At 45.9% G+C, this 25,975-nt stretch overlaps 1 long non-coding RNA gene across 1 annotated transcript; it reads left to right on the forward strand.

Moving 5' to 3' along the window:
- The first annotated feature begins 332 nt into the window (after positions 1–332).
- Positions 333–25,451, forward strand: LOC115293620. Its single transcript, XR_003909531.1, has 2 exons — positions 333–462; positions 25,113–25,451. It is a non-coding gene; the product is annotated as an uncharacterized LOC115293620 (long non-coding RNA).
- Positions 25,452–25,975: the final 524 nt, after the last annotated feature.

Here is a 25,975-nt window from a genome sequence, read left to right on the forward strand (position 1 = left end):
GGCTCTGCACTGTCAGCCTGGAGCCCAATATGGGGCTTGAATTCAGGAACCGTGAGATCATGACCTGAGCCGAAATCGGGTCACTTAACTGACTGAGCCACCCAGGCGTCCCCCAGTCTACTTCTCTTTGTGGCTTCACAATCTAGCTCCAGGTTTAGAACACAATGATTTTGATTTTTCAGAATGTCTCTGTGGCTCTGTGAACACACTGTAGATTCTGCGGTGTGCCCAATGGATTCTGTCCGCCCAATGGAAGGAGCCACTGCAGCATTCCAGAATTCCCTTGACTCCCTCCTGTTTGCTGAGATTCTGACCCTGGTAGAGGTCCTGTCGGCGTCTCCTGGCTGTGGTGCACATCAAGACATCTGGTCTTCCTCCTGTCTCATGGCAACATCTGCTCCTCATTGTCGCCACTGGAGGGGCCCCTTGGGCAAGAAGGACCAGGTCTTGGTCCTGATAAGGGTGAGTCCGTGCCACTCAGTGCCAGGTGGGGAGTGAACAAGAGTATTCAATCACAGGGTGAAATGTTCAGTTAAGTAAATTAAAGCTGAACTAAATGCATGTTTTTCAAGGGCTTGGGTGGGTTGTGACCGTGGAACAGCTGTAACAAGCTGTAACACGTGGAGGTCCCATCCTCCAGCCATGGCGCCTGGAGCTGGAGTGCATCAAGGCCAGGCCTGCGCGGTGGCGCTGCCTCCCACTTCACCCACAGCGGGGATAGCGCCAGGGCTAGGTGGAGGCGCAGGAGCAGGTGCAGGTGTAGGTGGGAAGCTCGGCGGGAATGTCCGAGAGATGGGAATCTCTGGCTGGGCTCACAGCTCGCTGAGTTGAGCCTCCATCAGCATGCACTCCGGCAGCACCCAGGGGCTGAATTCTGGTGGCATCACCCACAAGTCGGGAGCTCTCTGGGGGACGTTGGATGACCAAGAACCATTTTCTCCATCCATATGATCTCAGTCTGGTACAGAAATAGGATTCCTCTCCTTAGCATTCAGGCCATGCTTCAAAAGATGTTACAAGTGTTTCCAGTTAGTTCTTAAAGTAAGGATTTACTAGGAGGGGAATAAGTGTCAGTTTCCACTCAAGTTTCTGCTTAGGGATTTTCCTGACATCATCTGACCTCCTCCCCTGACATCTTTTGATAATGCTTTCTTTTTATTTGTTAACAGTGAGTGGAAACTATGGCTCAAACACTCTTACATAGTTTAAAATGACAGAAATTGAAATACTCCTGGAGTCATGAATTTGAAATTCTGTCTAGAATTAGAGGTTAAAGGAGATGCTATTTCTTACTCTTGATGCAAATGTTGGTGCTTGAGAAACTTTGTAATTTCTACACTGAAAGCCAATCAGGGGAAGATGATGTAGACTTTCCAAGACGCATTGTATGAACAACCATGAATAACTGTGAGTTCAGAAAGAAATATTTCCCTGCTGCTGAACTCTGTTGGTGGCCAGACCCAAATCCCCAAATACTGAGTTTAAAGCTTCTAGTGGAATATTACATATTATTTTCAGTAGAATTGGGTAGAATGTCACAATTTTGACCATTTACATTTAAAAAATTTTTTTAAATTGTTCTTAATAGTATGTTTTTTTTTAATAACCCAAAGGGCTCTTTAAAACATATGGGCCATCTTCTTCCCAAGGCACTGGAGACTGGGGTTTATAAAGCCTGCGTTGAATTCTAAGGCAGACACAGACATTTTCAAGGATGAGGATTATCCTTAGTAAGCATCAGACAATCGGAAGTGACATCTGTTAGGTTTCTTTTGCTGCGTAACAAATGACCAGAAACTTAGCAGCTTCAAAAATAACCCACCGCTTATCAGCTCCTAGTTCTCTAGATGAGAAGACAGCATTGTGTGTGGCTGGATTCTCTCTTCAAGGTCCTACTGGGCTAAAGTCAAGGGGTCAGCTGTACTGTGCAGCTTTCTGGAGTCTCTGGGGGAAGAATTCACTTCCAAACTGATTTAGAATGTGGGAGGATTTGGTTCAGTGTGGCTGCAAGATGGGGGTCTCCATTTCCTTGTTGGTGGTCAGCTAGGACCCGTTCTCAGCCTCTTGAAACTGTCTACCTGCATTGCCATGTGACCTCTCTCCATTTTCAAAGCCAAGAATAGAAGACTTCTGTCTCGTCAAATACCTTCATTCCTTGAAATCTCTTCTGCCAGGAAGAGACGGTTCATTTGATGATGTCAAACTCCTAAAGTCAACTGATTTGGGACCTTCACTGCATATTAAAAATCCATTTATGGCCATAATCAGATTAACAGTTATTTGGGTGAAGATGTGCAGCTACATGGGAGTGGCACGTTTCAATTTTGCTTTCCACAAAAAAGAAAAAAACAGTTGCCTAATTTAGCAATTGTTTCCTTTTACACACATCTACTGAGTATGTTTCATGTGGTGACCACACACTGCCCATAAGGCAGTGAGTTTATGAGTTCATGGCATAGCAAGCAATGACTGAATGGTATAATATGGCTCTCCTCTACTCAAGGGTACGCCATGAAGTGTTAAATACTGGCTTAACAGACACAAAAATGATATGAAACACATTTAAAAAGTTAAACCAAAAGGATTTGATGGTTAGTAAGGAAAAAAGTGGGAGGGATCTATGGTTTGTGGCAAGTAACTGGGAGCCAGTACCTAGAAACTGAGCCAGGGACTGGGAAGGGGATATAAAATAAGAGATATACTTGAGGAAAATCATTAAGCCACAACTTGACAGTCTGAAGTACCAAGAAGACTTTTGGGAAGATTTTCTGGAGGAGGGTCCTTGCCCTCAAGAGAGATTTGGAGCCATTACTCTGAAGATGAAGGTTAAGCCAACCTAACCTGTGGAGTGTGTGTAGAAAAATGGCAGCAGTTAAGGATGAAATTTCAGACAACACTAGCATTTTTTGTGAGACTTGAATATTCACAGATGTTTGTTTTATCTCCAATGAGAAATTTCTTTCAGCTCATGCTACCATGATGTTGCTCCTTCACTTTCCAACTTCCCATAGGTACTCAACGTAGGGACTGGCCTTCAGTAGCTGCTCGGCGGCTGTTTGTTGATGGGTTAATGATAGACTCAGAGTCTATCAGATGGTTGCTTATGCCTAACAACTGTGCCAAGTCCTCAGGCCAGATGAGATAATGTACTGTAAACTCAGAAGTGCTCTAATAATGCGTGTTATTACATAGTGGAAGTACATGTGAATAGTCCAGGCAAAATGGTAAAAGGAGGGAGGCTGTGAGTTGTCAAGGGCGTTACTAAGTGAAGGCACTAACTTAAAATCAATGCAAGCCTGGGGGAAGTATGTCAACTTAATGGTGAGGAGGGAGGCTATAGACAAGGGTGGTAGAAGTCAGGAGGAGTCATTGCCCATTAAAGAAGACATCTTTGGATAGATTTCCATTTTCTCTTCTTAGAAAAGCAGGAGGAGTGTTCCTGCTCTGGAGGTTCAAGTTTGGACAGGAATTCTCAAAACAAAATAGACTTCTCATGAGATCCTAGAATTATTCTGTCTCTAAGGAACCCCCCTGTATGGTCAGTGACCTAAATTCAAATCTAAGAGAAGATTATCTCCCCAGGCTTGCAGCTTTGCATTCTGTGAAATGTGTGTTATTTGTCATGCAAGTCTTGACCTTCGTGTCCAGCTCCATGAAAAGAAGTGTGTCAGTCAGTTCCTCTGAGGTTGGTATCCTGACTGGCTACTCGCTTTTCCTCAAGTCTGCTACCCACCCCCTCACCAGGTTTCATGTCTCCTGGGACTTTGATCTTTTACTTTTAGCGACTGATGATGTGGCTTCACCAAGTCTGTGTGGATTCTCACTGAACAGATAATCCATCAGCTAAATACTGATGCTTCTTTCATATTTATTTCCTTTGGTTTCATTTTTTTAAATGTTTATTTTTATTTTTGAGAGAGACAGAGACAGAGAGCAAGCAGAAGAGGGGCGGGGGTGGGGGGAGACACAGAATCTGAAACAGGCTCCAGGCTCTGAGCTGTCAGCACAGATCCTAATGTGGGGCTCAAACTCAAAAAGGGTGAGATCATGACCTGAGCTGATGTTGGATGCTTAACCAACTGAGCCACCCAGGTGCCCTCCTTTGGTTTCATTTTTAATCTCACCACAGTTTTGTGGATTGTTTCAGCCCTTCTATATATGTTAAGCTTCAAGATGGGGAGCACCCTGGAATCTGAAGATAGAATTCAAAGGGTCTTGGTTGAGAAAAGGGGGGGAATTGCAGGTAGGGAGCTAACCATGTTGGACAAGGTATGGTTCATACTCACAGACCATTGGATTAGAACTTGGGGAAATATTTTGGATGATCTATACATTTGTAAAATAATTCAGTGCAGCAATTACTCTATGTATTTATGTTAAGGCTTTCATGCTTAGTTCTACATCAATGCATATTTTATGTTATCATTAACACTGTGATTTGCATGGGAAAACTCAAGTGCCCAACTCATCTTACCCAGTGGAGAAAATGAACTGTCAGTGAAAATATAACTGCTGTTTAAATCTCTCTATTCCATTCAGAAGACAAGGGAGAGTCTTCCTTTTGTCTCACTGTTGGGTCTGTCACCAACCATTGATTCTTCCATTCTAATATCTTCAGTCTCTCATCTCTCTCTTGCCCTCTTGCTGCTGCCATCAGCAGAGGTGAGACACTTACTACTTTGTGTTTGCTTGTCACTGAAATAAGGACAGAACTGACCCACAGGGAAAAGGATTTAATCATAGTGTAAAATAATGGCAAGGGATGGTCATGAGAGCCAATGTATCCCCTTTACCCTCCTCCCTTCCCCTTCCTTCCTTCTTTCTTTCCTTCCTTCCTCCCTCCCTCCCACCTCCCTCCTTCATTCCTTCCTTCTCCTTCCTCCCTCCCTCCATCCTTCCTTCCTCCCTCCCTCCCTCCCTCCCTTCCTCCTTTCCTTCCTTCCTTCTATAGACACATACTGAGCATATATCATTATGGCCCAGTGATTGAGTTCACAGAAATAACCAGTAAAATCCTCATGCCCAAAGGAGGTGGTGATAAAACAGTCACAAATGTCATGGCAGAAAAGAGAGAACCACCCACTTGATGTGGGTGTTGCGCAGGACCCTAGGGAAGGCTTCCTGGAAGTGGATTTTCCACTTAAGCTGGGAGTTGAAAGCTGGGCAGCGAATGAGCAGTGAGGGTGGAGATTTGGCTCCAAGTCCTGAAGAGGAAGACGGGTAAGAAATGCCAGAAGAGAATACAGAATACTTAAGAGAACAAACACCTGACTTGAGAATTGGTTTCAAGAGAAAGAGCTTGACCAGGGAGCCAGAGGGGGTGGGGGCACTGAGACCCTGAGGGAACTTCAGGCCATCCTAAATTTAGATTTCATTCGAAGTATAATGAGGCCTGCCAGAGGATTTAAAACCTGGAGAGGGGTGAGTGGATTCCTCCTTTCTGGTTTGTTCACACCTCCGAAGTGTAAGCTTTGCTCCTAGAATCAAGGAGAATGCCTGGTGTATAATAAGCACATGATAACTACAAATTGATGTGCATTTTTTAAGCCACAAGCGAAATGACCTACTATAGCCAAGGCCTTTTGTGGATTCTAGAAGACAATGCAAGTGATCAGATATGCTCATACAATTAGGCAAAACCACCTTCTTGACTAAGATATACACTTATGTGCAAGGATACACAGCATGAAAGTGGTCCTTTTCAGTCAACAATGGCATCTCTCTGTGACCATTTTGGGAAGCTTCTGGAATCAAAGCCAAACACCGGGGAACCGACTGTCAAGGCAGAAGCATTTCCAACTGCACAGAGAAAAAGTGAGGGTACAGGGGAAATGGGTGGTGAGAGTGCGAACCTGCCCCACGCGGAAGGCTCCGTGCCCTCCCCGCCCTGCGCTCTGAGAAGTGGGAGAAGCAGAGCTAAGCTCTACGGCGGCCCTGGATGTCATCATCACGCCAGTCCACTGTAAGCGTCCCCGAAGACATCTTTCTGGTTCTCATCTCCACTCCCACGTTTCCAGTCCAACCAACCTGCACTCTGTCAGACTAATGCTCCCCAAACACCCGTTTCGTCATGACATTGCCTGGGTCAAATAGTTACGACCTAGACAGCATTCATCTAACAAATATTTATTATCTGGCAGCCTGGGCTGCTGGTCTACAGCAAAGCCGGTCTGAAGAAGCCATTTGCATTGTCCTTGAGTGTTCAGAGCCTGGAGAAATGCTGGTGGCAGCGGAGCACCTTCATTAGGAGCTCAGGCTCCTGCTCTGTGCAGGGCCAGGTGCCGTCCTTCCTGAAGCGTCATGCGGTGCTCCGGCCTTCCTCTCTGCCAGGTGCACACCTTGATTGCCTCTCACAGGGCAGAAAACACATGAGGTATGTCCTGCCCTAGAGGTCAGGGGATATCAAGAGTGCTCGCAATACTGTCATCCAGAAGACTCAGAGTGATTTTCATTTAGGACGCTGTCAGGCTTGGCTCTTGATTGCCTCATAAACTTTTTTCTGACTATTCCAAGAAATTGCACTCCCACCTTTGGTAGCTATTTGCACCTACCTGCTTACTTCCTTTCATGGGAAGGGGCTGTGCGTCCTCTGAGGGTAAGACAGAAGGTGTCAAATGGTCAATGCATTTGTTGTTTCTCAGTCCTACCAGCAGGACTGCCTCCCTTGCGTGTGGGCTCTAAGACCCCTGGGACACTGGATCTAACACATCTGAGTGGGGTGGGCTGGGGTGCAAAGAGCAACTTAAATAAATAAAACCTGACTCATGCTCCTTATCAGGCCTGAGTGTTTTAGCGACGCTCACATCACTCTGTGGAGTGTGGTTTATCATACCGAATTTAGGGATGAGGCAATGGAGACTCATGGAGAGGAGCCAGTTAGCTCCCAGTCACCCTGTGAGCAAGTGCTAGGGTCTCTGTCCGCATCCTTCCTCCAAAGCCCACATTCTCCCCCTTGTTCCGTCCTGACTCTCAAAGAGCATAAGACCATTCTTTGGACTGGCTTCTTGGGTCAATGTTGGGGCTGTTCCTTCAGAACTAGCAAACTGCTTTTCCCAATTGGAGTGATGAGGCGGTCTTTCCCTGGAGTGGGTGGTCGTCGGTCTAGGAGGATGGCCTGCCCATCCTGGAGTCCCGACAGATGGGGGCACAGGTAGTGCTTATGAAGCCATTGCAAGGAGAACCCGGCCTGCTAGTTATTAAGTGTCTGGAAGCGATTTCGCAGTTTTTAAGTAGCCAGGATTTGCTGCTAATGTAGCCAGAGTCAGCACTACACCCACTGCTCATAAATGACTTGTTTAGAAAGATGCAAGACATGTAGTGACTTGGCGGCCTTCTGCTCTTTGGAGATAAGGTAAAAGTTCCTAGTAACAAAACACGAAAACAAACACGTTGCAATTATTTAACATATGTTACAAGTAAATAATTGGAGAATGCACATTTGCCTTCTTTCCCCCTGCCTTTTATTATTTCCTTTGAATTAACACGTCCCCCCAGCTGCCAAACACATGTTTTTTGGGCATGTGGTCCCTGAGAGGAGCAGACTTGGGTTCCCTACTGCTCTCTGCTCAGTGCCAAGGTGCCCAGGGGAGAGAGTCCCACTCTGCCCACGGGTCACAGAGGTCCTCACGTGTTCTAGCAGTTGATCCAGTTCAAGAAATCCTGGCTTGTTATTTACGTCAGCAGTAAAGTGAGAGGTGCCTTTTCCAGGTGGGCCCCCAACATAGCCAGCAAGGGGCAAAGCTTCTGCTTCCCTGAGCATCAGCACCCTGCCATGTTGGGGCCATGCTGTGTTCGGAAGGAGCACCTGTTGGCGGGTGCAGCTGTGAGCTCCAGAATGAGGCAGCTAAGGGTGAATACTGGTCCATCTCGTTGTTCTGCCTGGAAGGTCCCTCTTCCCTTTCCAAGCCTTTCTGAGCCTTTCTGGGTCTCAGTTGCCCCCTGGAATTTACCTGTTTGAAGAGATCAACAGAATTAATTGTATAAACCCTGAGAGCAAAGCCAGGGCCATGGTTAGCATTATAGAGATGTTTGCTGTGATTGATGGTGATGGCAGTGGGATGGTGACGGATCATGGGTAAAACTCCTAGTGCGCAGCATGACTGGAGGTGCAGTAATGACACTACCAGTAAAATGAATACAAAGAGAAGATTGGAAAGTCACGTCTATTATTTTTTATTTAATATTGTCTTTCATAAATAAATGGATTCCATGTGTCTAAAGAGTTGGGATAAACCTAGCAATAAATATAAAACACCATCTTTCTACTTGTTACCTCATTTTGGAGGAAATTGTTTTATTATTTAAACCTAATTTGGTTAAAAATTACATGCTGTGATTCAGTCATAGAAAAATAAGACATTTCTTTTCTAAGGAAAAACCCTGAGTTTTCCATGAGTCTCTTTTACTCAGGGGACTAAATACTCAAGGTAACGTTGTGTTTGGTCCTCTCTGAAGGACGCTGGGGTTACCTCAGTCCATTTGGGCCAAACATCTAGTCTTTCAGAGGTGTCCTCTTCATTACAAAAATACATGTTTTATTTTAAAATAATTTGGATTTACAGAAAAATTGTGAAGGTAGTACACAGAGCTCCCCACACACCTCATACCCAGGTTCCTCTCTTATTGGCAACTTACATCATTATGGTACTGTGGTTATAATGAATTCACCAATACTAATACATTATTATTAATTAAAGTGCATATTCAGATTGCCTTATTTAATTATTTAAAAATTTTAATGTTTTATTTATGTATTTTTTAAACTTTTTTAAAAATGTTTTATTTATTTTTGATAGAGAGAGAGAGAGAGACAGAGCATGAGAGGGGGAGGGGCAGAGAGAGAAGGAGACACAGAACCGGAAGCAGGCTCCAGGCTCTGAGCTAGCTGTCAGCACAGAGCCTGATGCGGGGCTTGAACCCACGAACGTGAGATCTGACCTGAGCCGAAGCCGGAGGCTTAACCGACTGAGCCACCCAGGCACCCCTGTTTTATTTATTTTTGATACAGAGAGAGACAGAGCATGAGAATGGGAGGGGCGAGAGTGGGAGACACAGAATCAGAAGCAGGCTCCAGGCTCTGAGCTGTCAGCACAGAGCCTGACGTGAGATCATGACCTGAGCCTAAGCCAGAGGCTTAACCGACTGAGCCACCCAGGCTCCCCTGCCTTATTTATTTTTTACATTATTTTTTTTAAGTTTATTTATTTTGAGAGAGACAGAGACAGCATGAGTGGAAGAGGGGCAGAGAGAGAGAGAGAGAGCAAGAGAGAGAATCCCAAGGCAGAGAGAGAGAGAGAAAGAGAGAATCCAATGCGGGGTTTGAACTCACAAAATCATGAGATCACGACCTCAGCCGAAGTAAGAGTCAGATGCTTAACTGACTGAGTCCCCCAGGTGCCCCTCAGATTGCCTTGTTTCTACTCAATATCCTTTATATATTCAGGGTGACATCCTAGATACCCTGTCTCCTTAGACTCCTCTTGGCTGTGACAGGTACTCATTTTTTCCTTGTTTTTGATGACCTTGACAGTTTTGAGGTGTTCTGGTCAAGTGTTTTGTAGAATGTGCATTAAGTGGGATTTGTCTGATGTTTCTCTCAAGACTAGAATGATTTCAGGGGAGGAAGGCTGCTGAGACAAGGTACTGTTTTTATTTAATCATGCTACCAACTGACCTATCACTGTTGGTTCTGACCTTGACCTACTGGCTGAGGGAATGTTTCTAAGCTTCTCCACTAAAAAATTACACTGTTTCTCCCTTTCCTTAGTGTCATCTTTGGCATGAAGTCACTATGTGAAGCGCATACCACATAGTGGGGAATTGTACTTTTAAGTGGAGCGTTGTCTCTGTCTGGTTTGCTATCACAAAATCCAGTAGACTTGAGTGGCTTTTAAACCACGGAGACTTATTTGTCATAGTTCTAGAAGCTGGAAAGCCCCGGATCAAGGTGCTGGCAACTTCTTTATCTGGTGGGATCCCCTTCCTGATTCGTAGATGGCCATCTTCTCCCTGTGCCCTCACATGGAAGATGGGATGAGGGCTGGGGTCTCCTTTATAAGGGCACTAACCCAATTAATAAGGATCTCCTCTCGGGACCTAATCACCTCCCAAAGACCCCACCTCCAGACACCATGACATTAGACCTTAGATTACAACACATGAATGGTGGAGGGGTACCTAAAGATTTGGTCTACAGCAAATACCTGCATAAATTACTTGGAGTTCTTCTGCATGGGAGATTTGTCGATTCTCCCCTACCTATTTACTTAAAACTTTTTGTAAATCAGTGTGAACTCATGGATATTTAGTGTGTGCTCTGTATTATAGTCCAATACTATCTTTACTTATTTTGTTACTTAGATATTCACCAACGGCCCTAGAGAGCTGTTTCAGTTGGCTCTTGCATCCCTTTGACACATCCGATTACTGTGCTTTTTGTCCGCATGTTGTTTTTGAGAAATTCCTTACTTTCTGGCACAACAAGATGCTCTAAGCTCATCTTTTTATATCTAGTCAGTCATGGAATCAGCCCTTTATCTGAAGAGGCCTGGTTCCTTTATCAGAAAGTGGACTTGGAAGCTGAGATCTGGGAGCCAGATGTATTTGCTGCTCCTGGGGTGTTGTTGCTTCTTGACCATCACAGCTGGCTTGGCAAGGGAATACGTGTGTGTGCATGTATATGTCTTATTCATACACATATATACATATACATCTTATGCATACTTCTATAGGGGTGGTCTATTTCTATATTTTGCTAATTATGAGTTTATACAGATATCTGTTCATCCATAACTTTCCACTCTAACCGTCCGCCATCCATCCTCCTAATTATTCAGTTACAGTATTTTCATAGAGCAGTCACATATTTGTTAACCCATGCTCCCACATGAAATAGCTTTATCAGCTGAACTATAGTAAAACCTTGGTTTACAAGCATAATTCATTCTGGAAGCATGCTTGGAATCTAAAGCACTTGTATATTAAGGCAAATTTCCCCCTAAGAAATAATGGATAATTCATTCTACAACCCCAAAGTATTCATATAAAAATGATTACAATACTATAATGTAATACAAAGGAAAGAAAATACAAAATATAAAGAAAAACGAATTAACCTGCACTTACCTTTGAAAATCTTCATGGGGGGTGTGAGGGAGACAAGAGAGAGGAGGGTTACTGTGCAGGACGACCTTCACTGTCACTAACAGATGTTGGCAGTATTAGTAAACTCCTGTCATATGCTATACTCAATGGTATTGGCAATAAGTCAGCTGAGGGTCTGTATGTACAGGCAGCCTGACCTAGAATGAAGCAAAGCATTTCTAGGCTTACTCTTGTATAGAAAAGCAAAGGATCATCCATAGGTGCTTTGGGGTGACAAAAAATACAGTAGTGTCAGTTCTTGGCAACTTTGAATGTTCTGAAAAGTTACTGATTTCTGCTAAACACAGTGGCTTGAGACCGAACATCTGAGCATGGGAGACGATCACTCACAATTGCGCAGAGAGAAAGAGAGAGAGGGAAGACTCATTGGCTCAGTTGTGACCATGTGACATTTGGAGTCACGTACTACTTGTGCTTGTATTGTAAGACATCAGTTGTTTATCAAGTTAAAATTTATTAGAACTGTTTGCTCATCTTGCGGAACACCTGTGGAACAAGTTATTCACAATCCAAAGTTTTACTGTACAGTGCTATGTCCAACTTATTTTGTCTTTATTTTTATAGATTCCTCTAATATCGAAGTTGCTTCCCCTCATGAGATGGTTTCACGTATTTGTTATAGCGTTATATTGTTTTGTCACATTGCGCAACCCATCCAGGGATACCCTGACTGCCACTGTAGGGAAATACTAGAGTTTGTCATTCATCTATTGAAACACATTGTGGCCGCTTCCACTTTTAGGTGATAATGAATTATCATTAATATTTATTATTATAATAAATTATGTTATTAGAAGATTTATATATTGTTGTGGACATAAGTTTTCAAGTCAGTTGGTTAAATTCCCAGAAATATGATTGCTGGCTTATACGGGAGGACTTGGTTAGTTTTGTAGGAAATTGCTGTATGGGCTTCCAATGTGGCTGTGCCATTTTGTATTCCCACCAGCAATAAATGAGAATTCCCATTAGTGTGCACACTTAATGACAGTGAGCTTTGATAGGTACTTTTTTTTCCTGTCTTGTTTTTTTGTTTTATTTTATGTTTTTCTTTTTGGCCATTCTAACATGTGTCAGTAGAATCGAATTGCTGTTTTAGGGGCGCCTAAGTATCTCAGTTGTTTAAGTAGACAACGTTGGCTCAGGTCATGATCTCACTGTTCATGAGTTCCAGCCCCACACCCCATTATGTAAGGAGCCCAAGTGTTCATCTACTGATAAATGGTTAAAAAAGATGTAGTATGGACTATTACTGAGACATAAAAAAGAGTGGAATCTTGCCATTTGCAATGATGTGGATGGAGCTAGAGAGTATAATGCTTAGCAGAATAAGTCAGTAAGAGAAAGAAAAATACCATGTGTGGAATTTGAGAAAGAAAACAGATGAACATAGAGCAAGAAAAAAAAGAGAGAGAGGGAAGCAAAGAATAAGAGACTATTAAGGATAGAGAACAGATTGTGGGTTGATGAAGGGAGGTGGGAGGTGAGTGGGCTAGATGCAGGATGGATACGAAGGAGAACACTTATTGGGGTGAGCACTGGGGGTTGTATATAAGTGATGAATCACTGACGTCTACTCCTGAAACCAGTTATGGTAAGATTTTAAATCAGATAGTCTGAGTTCTTCTCCAACTATTTTCTGTTTTGTGCTGGTTTCTAACCAGATAATTTCCCCTTTCATGTAAACTTTTGCTGGTGACTACCAAAGAGCCTGTTTGGATTTTTTATTGGAATTGTGTTGAAGCTACACCTAAAGTTGAGAGGAATGAATGTGATATAATGGATTAAACTGATTGATTTAAAAAGTGTTGCACCAGAGTCTTGGACACATTAAATAAACACCACTAGATTATGAGTATCATTTTTTGTATACATTGTTTGGATTTGATTTGCTAATATGTATTGAGGATTTCTTTTTCTGTCTACGTTCATGAGAGAGATTAGTCCGTTGTTCCCCTTCCTTCAATGTCTTTATGGGGTTTCTTCATTAGGGTAATGCTGGTCTCATAGACTGAGTTAGGAAGGGCTCCACCTGCCTCTATTTTCCAGAAGAATTCCTTAAATATTTAGTAGAATTCATTTATGAAACCATTTGGGTATTTCTTTTTCCTTTTTTAATTATTATTAACTCAATTTCTTCAATGATATAATTTTTCAGATTATCTCTTTCTCGTTTTGAGTTCTGATATTTTGTCTTTCAAGTTATTCATCTAAGTTATTAACTTGGTGAGCAGAGGACTGTTAATAGTGTGCTTTAATAATCCTTGTAAAGCCATTGGGATCAGTAGTAATGACATCTTTTTCATTCATGATACTAGCAATTCATGTCCCTATATTTATTTCTTCTTTAGCCTGTCTAGAATTTATCAATCTTATTGGTCTTTTTATTTTTATTTAAAGTTTATTTATTTATTTTGAAAGACAGCGAGAGAGAGCACAAGAAGGGGAGGGGCAGAGAAAGGGAGAGAGAAAATCCCAAGTAGGCTCCATAATGTAATCACAGAGCCTGATATGAGGCTCGAACCTATGGATCATGAAATCATGACCTGAGCTGAAACCAAGAGTTGGACGCTCAACTGAGCTGCCTAGCTGTCCCATATTGGTCTTTTTAAAGAACTAAGCTTTGCTTTCATTGGTCCTTTTCTATTGTTCTCCTAATTACACTTTTTATTAATTTGTGCTCTAATTTTTACTATTTATTTGTTCTACTTACTTTAGGCTTCTAATGATCTTCCTTGTCTAGTTAAAAGCTTATGTTGTTGATTTTATCTCTTTTGAAAACTTTTCTAATATACGTATTTGATGCTACAAATGTCTTTCTAAGCACTGATTTTGCTACATCCCACAAATTTTGGTAAGCTCTATTTCATTTTCATTCAGTTGAAACTATTTTAAGATTTCTTTTGGAACTTCACCTATGACTCATGTGTAATTAAGGAGGGTGTTGTTAAGTTCCCAAAGTAAGCATATTAGATAATTTTCCAGCTGTCTTTCTGTTGTTACTTTCTAGTTTAACATCTGTGATGTCTGAGAATATACTTCATATCTCTAATTTTTAAATTTTTAAATTTCTAATTTTTCTAACTTTTCAAATTTATATTTTTTAAATTTGACAAGCTGTGTTTTATGGTGCAAACTCTGATCTAACTGGGCTGATGTTCACGGTGAGTTGAAGGAGAATGTGAATTCTGCTGCTGGTGGTGGAGTAGCTTATAAAAGTCTATAGGTTAAGATGATGCATAGTTCTGCTCAGGACCACTATCTCCCTCTGTGAACCTGATTTTACAGCTGCCAGTAGAAGGTGGTTGAAGCCTCCAGTGATGATATATCTTTGTCAATTTCTCATATCTGTATCATCAGTTTCACACTCTGATGTCAGGAGCAAACCCATTTAGGATTATAGCTTTGGGAAGGAGAGCATTCTGAAAGGCCTTTGCAGAGGTAATAGGCTGATTTATTTTAAAGCAGGAAGATTATCCTGGATTACCCCTTTGGCCCACTCTAATACATGAGCCCGACAAAAAAGCAGAGCAGTTTCTCTGGATGGGGGCAGACCAGAGATGTGCAGAAGGGGCAGCCAGAGAGAGTCTAGACCTGGGAAGAACCCGTGTGCTGTCCCTCGTGCCCATACAGAGCATGCTGGGAGCAGGAATGTGGCTGCTGGAAGCCAACAACGACACTGGATCTACAGCTAATGAGGGGCGGGGCCCTGCACGTACCCGAAAGTGAATTCCGCCAACAGCCTGAGTGACCTTGGACATGAATGCTGCCCCAGATCCCCCAGAAAAGGACGGCCTGTTCAACATCATAATCTGGGAGTCTTGAGCCCCAGAGCAGAGAGAACAGATGAGTCACACTGTGCCCAGACTTCTGGCCTACGAAGCTATGAGGCAATCGGTTTGCTCCGTTTTAAGCTACTGAGTTTGCAGTAACTTTTCACAGCAGCATGAAGGATCAGATGCCCTGTGCCTGTGGGGGATGAGGGTAGGGGCTGTGGAGACCAGGAGGAGGAAGAGCCATTGCAGAGCCCAGAGGCAGGTGGTAGGGGCCCAGGTGTCACGACGGATTCCCACAGGCTGGCAGCTTAAAGGATAGTCTGCAGACCAGAAGTCTGAGGTCACGGGTTGGCATGGCCGGCTCTGGTGAGGGCCCCTTCCTGGCCTGCAGACGGCCATGGCCCTGCTGCCTCCTCACCCAGCCTCGCCTTGGCGCACACGTGTGGAGGGAGAGTGGGGTCTCTGGCATCTGATTCTTCTCATAGTGGCTCCAGCCCATCCGGAGCGCCCGTCTTCATGACCTGATCTGACCCCACTCTCGTTTGGGGGCCCCACACATGTTCAGGGTATCACAGGGTGTGTGCATGTCTTCTCTGACCTTGTGGTGGGGACTCCAGAAAGCCCACAGCACAGAGCCAGCACAGGCTGGGCATTCCACACTTCCTACTGTGCTGATGCAATTGTCTGCACAGGAAAACCGACCACCAGGAGCACCAGCCTCCCTGCTCCCCGTCCTGTTCCAGACTCTCCCTACGCACCCTGATCCCCGTTCCCAGGTGTGAACCCTGTTTGGTCCATCAAGGTCCGCATCTTGCTGGACTTCGCCTGAGACCCAGTGAATGCGATTGGCCCAGATACCTTGGTGTCAGAGTCCTGGTCAGCCAGGTGTGGTCCCCTGTTCCCATATCAGCCCCCAGCCACACCTCCATGGTACCAGCCACACTGTTCCCTCCTTCCTGTGGACCCGATCCGTATGTCACCAGCCAGGTTGTCCACAGCCTCCCTGGGCTCTGCGTCTTCCTCTGTTCTCCTCGTGCTGTTCACCTGACTCTCGCAGCACCGCTGGTGCTGGGTCGGAGCTGTTTCATCAGGCACAGAAGCCCCCTTCGCTGGGCGCACTTCCAAAGCAGAGATTTTGTCTCTTGCAGGTTCTGGGCAAATAGTCACAACACGTTATGTTTTTTGGAAGAACAGAGGACGAGGACGGAACAGACAGTTTGCAGCCATTCTTGGTCTGATGCGTCCCTTGGTTCCTTGACTGTTAGCTTGGGATCCTATCCAGGATACCTCGGAATCCATGTCTTCCAAGAAAACTGAGTGTCTGTGGTGTGCTGGGCACGAGGGCTGCCACGGTGCACGAGGTGGCACCGAGTGACTCCTGGAGCGGCAGCACCCTCCCTAAGGACGCATAATCGTCGCCATCTGTGCCAAGTGCTACAGAGGACCCCCTCGAAGGTCCGCAGCAGAGAAGGGCAGAGCCTAAACCGGCACCGTCTGGGGGGGGCCTTCTCCCAGTCCTGCGCGCAAAGAGCGTGTGCAAGCCTGTGTGAAGCCAGGAGGAAGGAGAGAGGCCAGTGTGTGAAAGGCGTCGGATGACTGGGAGCAAGAGGGGAGGGTGGCAGGGGCGGGTCCGGGAGGCTTGCGGGCACTGGGGCTGATGGGATCGCAGAAATGCCCGTTTGCAGGGACACCACCTCATCGCAGACTGTAAGCCTGTGGCCTCCTCTCCCGGCCGTGCCTGCCGAGACTGCGTCCCGGGGACTCTGTGGCTCGTGAATGTGTGTGGGGGGAACATGGCTTCAGAAAGTGCCCTGGACCCCGCGGTGACCACCTGGCAGCAGGCAGCCTGTTGCAATAGCACAGAAGCAGCTGGCTTTCCTCCCTCTTCTCACGCTGCCAGGGCCCCTGGCTGGAGAGCCTCCGACGGGAGTTCAAGGTGGGCATCGCTCAGGTGGGGGGACAGGGGAGGAGGCTCACCTGAGGCCTGCCCCCCACTCGGATGGGGCACCGGGCTGGTGCCGCGGAGCCCAATCACACGAGTTCCAGACTCTGTCTGCGCGGCGAGCATCCTCCGGGGTCCCTCACCCGCTCGGCCCCCTCTCTTCCGTAAGTGCAGACAGATGGCTGGGTGCACAGGGAATAATCCAGGCCAGGACCTCAGGCTGGTCCAGCATTTCCGACATGAGCCCGTTTGTGGAGGCCAAAACGGGAAAGAAAATGAAGATGGCCGCCAACACTGATTCTGAAAACAGAAGCCCAAAGAGCATCCTCTCACTCTCTTTCGTGTCTGGGTCGGTGTTTTATATCATGTTTGCACTTGCCAGGGAGTTCCCTGGGCTTTGAGAATTGAATTGGTTCTTGCGTTAGACTGGGCTGCTCTCTGTAGGGACCGGGGTTGGCTCCTAGGCTGCGTTGCAGGCCCAGGAGGAGCCCACGAATACCTTCCGGAAACTTCCTGCATTAAGTTTGAGCTCGGGATTGCATGCGGTCACCTGCCCGGCAGGAGAGGCCGCTCGCCCTCCACTGTGGTCTTCCTCACCACGTCAGTGCTGAGCAGGCCGGGCCAGAGCACGCCAGGGAGTTCCCTTCCAAGTCAAGATCGCCCTGTCTCACTCCAGTTCCACTAAACCAGAAGCTTCTGTGGGCCGGCCCGAAGGGCTCGCAGACTTGGCATCAGCATCTGACCTCATCCTGCCGCCCTTTGTGGACACAGGGGCAGCTTGCAAAGTGCCCATGATTGCAAGGGAAGAAGAAGCCAGCACTTTGTAAATGGCTCCCTAGCACAGGAGAAGGGTGTCTGCCCCTGGCTCCAAAGTGCACCTTCTTCTTCACACTAGAACCCACGCCCCAGCCACGTGCCAGCTGGCTTCTCGTGCAGGAGGGCTGGGTGGGGCACACAGCCCTGCTCTGCTCCTGACTGCCTGGAGGAGGAGGCAGGGAGGAGAAGGAATTCTCTGAGGACTGGACGCCAGGAGAAGGGACAGCAAAGCTAAAGGAGCTGAGTCCAGATTCATTACAGGGATCAGTGTCCCTAACTCGAGCCGCTAATTCCTGCACCTTGGGACAGAGTGGGTGAGTGGGAGCAGGGGACAGGGAGCCAGACCTGTCTTCTGGTGCTGGGCCAGGCTGAGGAGGACTCCCCACCGGAGGAGCTGGGGGTGGGCGATGTTGTCTCTCTGCTGATGCCAGCACCCTTATTCCCTTTCCAGCCCTCACCCTCCAGCTCAGACCTCATGATGCAGAAGTTCAGCAAGTCCCTGCAAAGAACTTCGTGCCAACCATGCGGCTGTCTGGCTCCCCTGCTCCCTGTCCCTGGAGCAGTGGGCGTTGCAGGAGAAATGTGCACCGCTGGCCCCTCTGGGCTGGTGGGCTTTCCGGTGTAGTCTGCTACCTGGGCAACAGAACTGATTCTGCACTTCGTGAGCGTTTATCCTCCATCGGTGGCCTCTCCACTGACCTAACCATCACCCCCAGTATTTACCAGCCCCTCATCCAGTGACTTCCATGGAGAACACGGCAGCAGCCACACTGTTGGCCCCTGGAGTTGCCTGCTGTGGGGCCGGTGACTGTGCGTGCTCTCACTGGCCCCCTGCTCACATCGGGTCCTCTGGCATCCTGCCCTCCGAAGTCCAGGCTTTCCTTGTCTGTCTCCTTCTTCAAACGTCCTGGAGAAACACACTCACATCTACACTGTAACCAAGCGACTTACACCCAAACACCTCCGACCTCTCTTGGTCTTGGTTTTGCAGATACGATCTGAAACTTCTCTTATTTTTTGTGATTGTGTTTCTGGAAGCACAGGCTGACATTTATCCTTCCTGCTGCCCCTCTTTGATTCTCTGCACCCCAGCTGAGTTCCCACTGAGGGGTCAGGAAGCCAACCAGCTGGCATTGCTGGTAGCATCTGACCCTGAACCCCCTTCAGCCTTCATCGGTTCTGTTCGAACATGCATGCTTCCTTCTGGGCCCTGCTGCTTCTCTGCTCTGTGCTCGATTCTGCTCTCGAGACTCAGGCTTGCCCTGGACGCTGTGACCCAGGTCTGACTACCGCCCTTAGCTTTCCTTCTTAGCTCTTGCCACTTTCAGGACCTAGCAATGTCTTTTTTAAGAAGCTGGGAGCCATGCCTTTGAAACATGACGATGAAGGATGATAACCCTGTCTCCTGGTCTCTGTCCGAGGGCCTTCCTTTGATGGGTGATGATCGCAGACGGAACATTTGCAGATGTGCGGGATGCATCTCCTTGGCCATCCTCTGCCCTCACCCCCTCCAGTGCTTTTCCGCCAGCTCTCTTGAGAGCTGAGTCCTTGGAGCTCTGCTTCAGCAGAGCTGAGTTCAGACTGAGTTCTGGTCTCCCTCCCCTATTGCAAAACCCTTGTGTCAAGGGCTTGCCTGTTTAGCCTTGTCCGGTGCAATTTTTGCTCTGACAGGCTAGCTGGGTTGCATTGTCCTTGCTTGGGTCCGTCAGGTCAACGCCATTGCTTCAGTTACAGGGACACGTGTGACTAACAGAAAATGGTGAGATCCGTGTAAAATCACTATTAAACAAACAGGCTGCGCAGAGAAACCGGTGGTATGTAGCGTGACTCCACAACCATGTCATTCAGGAGGATTTCTCCTGTTTTCAGCGGACGTAAGAGGACTCGGGGTTCCTCAGGGCTGGGTCCACATGCCCATGTTTTCAGGGTACTTCGGTTCTTACAGACCGCATTTCCTTCTCACTTCCAAGTCAGAGGCATCTCTGGTTTGCTCCTAAAGAAGAATCCATTTTATTTCCTGTGGGAACCCAAGTTCCTGAGGCCACTTCTTGTGCCCACGGCCATCAATCCTAGATCCCTGGAGAAGGCGGGACCCTGTTTGCGTGTGGATATCTCTGCACCCCTGTTCTATCTGCCAATGGCCTCTTTCTTTTGTGTTCTCCCCAAGGAGCCATTTCAGGGTTTTCCACGGGCACCTCCTTCCAACTGAGTCCCAAAGAATCTTCCCTCCATATCGCATTTTTCACACAGCTAGATTGGATCTGCATTTCAGGATCTGCCATGGAGAAAATTCTGCCCTTAAATGCCCTGCACTTTGAGCAAACATAATTTTCACCCTTGGATATTGGAGCTAGCTGCTTTAACTCTATTAATTCTGTCACTGATTTATGTTAAATGGCATATGGCAAAGTTGCCATGACACAGCATGGTAGGGTAGCCAGTAGGAATTTTAAAAAGTGCTCTGAAGCTTTTAAAGTATTTTTCTGCATCTGGATGTTCATTTTGAATCATCTGGCTGCACTTTATCAGATTAGGTAATGCCGAAGAAGAAATCCATCCCCACCTCTGAAAGCATACCTCAAGGGCTTTGTTTGTGGTGAAGGAAGCATTTGTTAAATCAAATACACTTGTGATTTTTGACCAGAAACTGCATTAAAGTTTGGTAATTAGAGGAATCAGCGTGCAAAAATTGTGCATCATGCAATCCAATCTCCCTTGTGAATCCAAAAAATTGGAACCCCATCAAGCAACTTGATTAACCAAATAAAATGGATCCATCAGGGCTATTAGTGGATCAGTGATTTACTCTTAAAGTAGCAATATATTGCAGTTGGCTTTTGGAGCCATTTGAAAAACTGAAAGCAAATGCCTACATCTGATGGGCCATGTCTTTCTCCGGGAGTAGCACCGCCCCACCCTGGGTGAGGCACACGGTCACAGTATTGGTGAGTCAGGGAGGTCTGTGCGCTCTCCTTTCCTGCTAGAAGAATACAAGTCCATTAGGTTTGAAGAGGAAATACACTTTCAATTCTGGTTTCTGCTTCCTTTTGGTTTTTCACCTGCAAGTTGTCTTCCAGGGTTCGGACAGACCCTGTTTTTATGTCCATTTTGTGCCTTCTGTTCTTCAAGCCAAATCAAGAGAGACAACTTTCACGATGCAACGTTCTTTTATTATTTTTTAAAATTTAAGTATAGTTGGCCTGCGATGGCACATTTGTTTTCAGGCGAACAACATAGTGCACCGCTTCTCGGCTTTTTGGCTAAGGTCAGGTCAGGTGTACCGCATGGTGATCAGCATCTCCGTCAGTGATGCTGTGCTGCCTCAAGGGCAGCTGACACCTGTCACCAGACACCTCCATTGCATTACCATCGTTGTATTCCCTGGGCTGTGCCTTCCATCCCTGTGACTTATTCCTTCCATGATCGGAAGCCTGAACCCCTCTTTCCCCTTTACCCACTTTGCCTATCCCCCTATTCCCTACCCCTCTGGCAACCATAAGTATGCTTTCCATATTTATAGGTCTGTTTCTGCTTTTTAAGAACAATATAATTTTTCAATTAAAATGGTATGAATTCGAGTAGTGGTTATTTATCTTTTGTAGATGTCTTTCCAAAGTAGAACAAGATGGTTCCTCATTTCTGCAGCCATATATTGGGGCATATTCCTTTGGGGCACGTAGGCCGCATGGAAGATTCCAAATGTGTCGCTGGAGCGTGGTCGGGGGAGGGATTGAATTCTCTGTTGGAAGTGTTGACACACGGCTGACTAAATGAGTCCGTTACTCCGCCCGGGGTCTGGTCTCCAGGGAACGGGACCCTCATACCTGTTGTTTCAGCAGAACAGTCCTGACTCTTGCCCCCTCCTGTCCTTCCCTCGGCACCCCGAGGGGGTGGGGGAAAACTCAGACCTAACCACACCAAGCAAATGGTTTGGAAGTCTTCCTTGTACTCATGTTTCCACATGTCCTTGGCGTCTGCATCGTGGAAAAGGTGCTCTGAGTTCACAACATATAGATGATGTCTGTGACATAGCCCAGGACCGGAAAAACCACTCACCGAACTACATTTTCAATTATGGTGTCACAATCAGATGGCAAAGCATGAGCATGAGGAATATATTTCTTTTGTAATTCCATTAGTGACAATGAGATGCATGAACAAAAAGATTCCAAAACCAAACCCTTGGTTTATATTCATTAAAAGTGCTTACAGGGGTGCCTGGGTGGCTTAGGAGCTTAAACCTCAGACTCATGATCTCAGCTCAGGTCTTGATCTCAGGGTCGTGAGTTCAAGCCCCACATTGGGCTCCATGCTGGGCATGAAGCCTACCTGAAAAAAAATGCATTACAAAACCCCATTAAGTAAATAATAAAAATGGTAGTATATTTGCATGTTTGCTGTCACGTACAATACAACATAAGAGAAGGGTTTTCCAGAAATATCCATGGCCACTGCCTCAAAGCGCAAACCTCCTTTCCTTGTTTTCCGACATTTAGAATATGAAAATTCATTTTGATAACACAGTTAGTATAGAAAATCACTTAACTAGCGGTTCTTTGAGTTACTGCAAGCACAAGTTTTGTCAAACATATCCATGTGCCAGTCATTATTTTTGGTTGGCTTTGCTCCTGCTGAATTATCTGACTTCCTCATTGCCACCTCTTTCTGCCTCATGAAGCCCAGGGGTTGTTCTACGGGGATCTAGGGAGCCCTTCCTCTAACACAAATAAAATTCTGTGTCTGCATTTTTCTTTTTAGAATCCAAATGCTTACCTTTGCTTGCTTACCAATACACTTACTTTTGTAACTCACCCAGAGAAATCTTGGCTTTTCCTTCCCATTTCTCTTTAACAGTTGAGGCAGCCTTTTATTTATTTCTTTTTTATTTTTTTTGGTGGTGGGAAATTTGATCTTTCTTTAAAATAGATTCTTGGAATTGTGAGTACTCAAACACATAGTTGCAGGGCTTATTAAAAATATTTTTTTGTTAATAGTTTATTACCAAGTTGGTTTCCATGTAACACCCAGTGCACTTCCCCACAAGTGCCCTCCTCCACGACCCCCCCTTTCCTCCTATCTCTTCAGCCCTCAGTTTGTTCTCAGTATTCAAAGGTCTCTCATGATTTGTCTCACTCTCTCTCCCCAACTCTTCCCCATCTTCCCTTTCCCATGGTCCCCTGTTAGGCTTCTCCTGTTAGACCTATGAGTGACAACATGTAGTATTTGTCCTTCTCTCCCTGACTTATTTTGCTTAGCATGACTCCTTCTAGGTCCATCCATTTTGCTTCAAATGGACAGATTTCATCCCTTCCCATTGTCATGTAGTACTCCATCGTGTATATATACCCCATCTTCTTGATCCATTCATCAGTTGGTGGACATTCAGGTTCTTTCCATGTTTTGGCTATTGTAGAACGTGCTGCTATGAACATTGCCGGACATGTGCCCCTATGCATCAGCACTTCTGTATCCCTTGGGTAAATCCCTAGCAGTGCTATTGCTGGGTCATAAGGAAGTTCTACTGATAGTTCTTTGAGGAACCTCCACACTGTTTTCCAGAGCAGCTGCACCAGTTTACATTCCCACCAAAAGTGTAGGAGGGTGCTCGTCTCTCCACACCCTTGCCAGCATCTATAGTCTCTTGATTTGTTCATTTTAGCCACTCTGACCGGTGCGAGGTGGTATCTCAGTGTGGTTTTGATTTGTATTTCCCTGATGCTGAGTGACACTGAGCATCATTTCATGTGCCTGTAGGTCATCTGGATGTCCTCTTTGGAGAAGTGTCTGTTCATGTCTTCTGCCCATTTCTTCACTGGATTATTCGGTTTTTGGATATAGAGTTTGGTGAGTTCCTTGTAGGTTTTGGATACTAGCCCTTTATCCAATATGCCATTTGCAACATCTTTTCCCATTCTATTGGTTGCCTATTAGTTTTTTTTTTATTGTTTCCTTTGCAGTGCAGAAGATTTTAATCTTGATGAGGTCCTAGTAGTTCATTTTTGTTCTTGATTCCCTCATCTTTGGGGATGTGTCGAGTTAAATGCCTCCTCACAGGTGAATCATGACATGTAGGTGAATGCCTTAAACTTCAACCATTGATCCTGAAGCCCAAAACAGGACGAGTTCATGTGTACCCTCAGACCACAGTCAATGCCCCAGCCGGGGCCAGAGGAAGCATGGGGAATGCTGACCACCTGACCCCCTGGTTCCCTGAGGATGCACAAGGGACATCACCATGTCGATGGGTTCTGGAAATTGTGAACCTGAAAAACAGAGGAAGATCTTTACCTAATGTACTGATTTTTGTACTCTTTTGACTAAAGAACACTTGGAGAAATGTTTTCTCTTTCTAACATCATAAAAGTTAACATCAAGTACAACTGTGTTACTTTGACACCATTTTAGAAAATGGCACCATCTGCACCATCTTCGGAATTTAGTGAAAACAATAGTAGGAGTGAGGGAGTCTAATGTTATCTGAATCGTTGCCACCAGACGATCACAAAGGGAGGGGCCGCTCTGTTCACTGAACAGCAAGCCTACAAAGCCCAGAGGGGTCTTCAAAGGCACACACAGAATCAGAGCTTAGATGGATGTTTCCGTGGAAGGAGGGAATTAAAAAAAGATTTAGAAATAAATATAACTCTACGGGCGTCTGGGTGGCTCAGTCAGCTGAGCATCAGGCTCCTGATTTTGGCTCAGATCATGTTCTCACTGTGTGTGGGGTTGAGCCCCACAAGGGGCCCTGTGCTGACAGCATTGAGCCTTTGGGATTCTCTCTCTCCCTCTCCCTCTGTCCCTTCCCTGCTGATGCTCTCTGTCCCTCTCTCTCAAAATAAATAAATAACATTTAAAAAAATTAAAAAAGAAATATGTTTAACCCTTGATTTCAGCAGTTGCATTATTTAGAAGACTTTCATGTTCAGTTCATGTTTTGGGTTTGGATGAGACCACCCAGAAATTTTGGAGAAATGCTTCCTTTCTGGAAACCTCTTTAGATTATGCTCCACATGTAGCAAAACAGCCCCATGGATTCTGTAAATCAGCAGGAGTTCTGGATCATTCTGTCACATCAGCTCTGGCTGTCAAAGGCCCTTCAGAAATTTTTGGCTACTTCCTGACCTTTAGGTTTTTTATTTCTCTAAATGCTAAGATGCTTGGACCAATTTTTCTAGTAAAAGTCAAGTCTGGCAGACTTTCTTGCTCAGATAGTCAATTCCTTTCACTTTTCCCACCCATAAAACACTCTATTAACTGGCAGCCAGCAGTGATCCTTCCTCTGTGAGGATGTCACTGTGGAATGTGCCTTTCACACCTCTGGGGGTGTTGGGGGTGATGTTTCTTTACACCTAAATGAATGAGAACAAAAAAAATTATAGCTACTAAGAGTGTGTCTTTCTGTTTTGTGGACTCAGGAATGTGAGCGAGAGAAGAGGAAATCCTGCAGAACGTACCCTGGGCTGCTCAGAGCCCGGAACAAGATCCCATGGAGCGGGCAGCTGAAACAGCGAGGTTCATCTTCCTCAGCTCTGGAGGCTGGTCGGCCACGATCAGGGTGTCATGGGTTTGAGAGGTCCCCCTTCTCTCTGTGTGCTCACAGGGCCTTTCCTTGATGTGTGAGCCCGGAGAGGAAGCCAGCCCTTGGGGGGCAGAGGGGCTCATGTATGACCTCACCCAACCCTAATCACTTCCCAAAGGCCTCCTTTCCAAATACTGTCAACACTGGGCCTCAACATAGGGCCTCACTATATGAATTTTGGGGTGTGTTGTGTTGGTCTTAGCCTATTCATAATGATGGTCTTGGCCAGGGAGGCCAGAGCACCCACCCAGGCCTGTGTTGCTTTTGGTGAGTCCCCAGGCGTTACTCCTCCTAGAGCCAATGTGGCTGGCGCGGCCTTTGTGATTCTCATTATGATCTCTGGAGGCACTACAGGGAACTTAGGGAACAAGATTTATCACTCACAGGTCCTGCAGGGAGCACTGCGTGCCCAGCGTCACACAGCCATGGGTAGAAAGAGCATGGGCAGACCTGGAGGTCTGCTTTTTGGGGGTCCAGGGCAGATTTCATGGGCTCCCTGTTGTTAATCTAATTTGATAACAAGCGCTTTCTACATAGGGAACTTCCTGGTGTGGGCAGCCTCAGTCCTTACCTGGTGGTTTCACCGGGGGCTGTGTCATGTAGCTCGCAGTATGTTTATTTGAGACGGATGTTCTTGATGTGGATGGCTTGGCCATCAAAAGGTTAATGTCATGCACTTAGGTTACGGTCAAAGAGCTT

Source organism: Suricata suricatta, chromosome 6 (genome assembly GCF_006229205.1).
Source record: "Suricata suricatta isolate VVHF042 chromosome 6, meerkat_22Aug2017_6uvM2_HiC, whole genome shotgun sequence".
Lineage (NCBI taxonomy): Eukaryota > Metazoa > Chordata > Mammalia > Carnivora > Herpestidae > Suricata > Suricata suricatta.